The sequence below is a fragment of the Athene cunicularia genome (assembly GCF_003259725.1).
Source record: "Athene cunicularia isolate RWA chromosome 4 unlocalized genomic scaffold, athCun1 chr4_part2, whole genome shotgun sequence".
Taxonomy (NCBI): Eukaryota; Metazoa; Chordata; class Aves; order Strigiformes; family Strigidae; genus Athene; species Athene cunicularia.
In genome coordinates, this window is record NW_020799099.1 from 9382573 (window position 1) to 9383864 (window position 1292).

Sequence of the window (1292 nt, forward strand, 5' to 3'; positions counted from 1 at the left end):
GGAAACAACTCATCTTGGGCTTCCTCATCAGAGTCCTCGTACAATCCCCTCGCCCTCAACCATGGTCTATGTTTAGGACGGGCTCCCCCAGCTCTTTTTGATGTAGGTTTATCAGAGCGGTGCAAAGTTTGCATAGCGGCACTTAATTCTCCTTCTTCATCACTCTCATTATCACTCTCACCCTCCCAAAACTGCTCTGGGGACCTGGGAAGGACAGTCACAGCATCTGGAGGGAGCGTACATGGCGTAGCTTTTTGTTCTGTCTGTTTATCAGCCAGATTCAATGCTCGCAAATTGTCAGTAAGTTCTTTAGTGTTGGGTTCACCGCCCTCAGAGTCTCTGTCAGACTCACTACGTACTGCTGGCTCCTCTGGAGGAGCTGATGGTGTTACGTTTGCCATATCAGAATCCTGCGAGGGAGAAGCCCCTCCAGGGTCTTCCTGTATCGGCACAGGGGGAGGTGGAGGTGGACGAGAATGCCTCCTGCTTTTTCCTGTCAATGGTTTTCGTCCCGCCACTGTAGACAGTGTGGGATCATCATAACTGAGCCCAGGACCAAACGAACTAGAGGCAGGAGTGGATTCTTTCTTTCCTTCAGCATCATGTTCCTTTTTCCACTCCTTCAGGGTCTCAGTTAGCACACGCCATGTAGTTGCTAGCTCACACGCTTCTTTCTGTCCTTTTGAAACTTCATCCCATAGCTTTTCGCCTATTCTCTGCCATACAGTCACACTAAATGCAGTGGTTACATTAGCTTCAAAGCCTTGCGTCTTACTCCATATCAACATTTTCTTCAGGCTTTGTTCTGGGGTTTTACCCCTTTCTCTTTTTAAAAGGGCTTTCCAGGCAGACAAAATTGTCTCCTCTTCTTTACTTAGTTGCTGCCCCATATTATATCTTAATAAGTTTTCCCCGGTGGCTCACCTTGTACGCAGGTGTCAAAATGTCAGGTCCGGACCAGGCAGAATCCCCTCTGCTCTCAGCTTCACCGGTCTCCGTCTCCGCTGCACCTCGCCCTGCAGCTCTTAAAAAAAAAAAAAAATCCCCTATGTTCCACTTGTATCACGTCGGGGTCACCAATTGTCGCGGTAGAGACGGTCATGCAACAATTGACAGTTAAGTTAAGAGTAAAAGAAGAAGTCTGTTTATTGTTTTTCTACATACCTTATATATCTTTTACAACTACTGCAAGCTCTAACATAATTGGCTAAACCCATAGCAACGGTACACCCATAGCAACGGTACATGATTAGATAGCTTTCTTAAAGTTTTACTTCTGAACATGATTAACA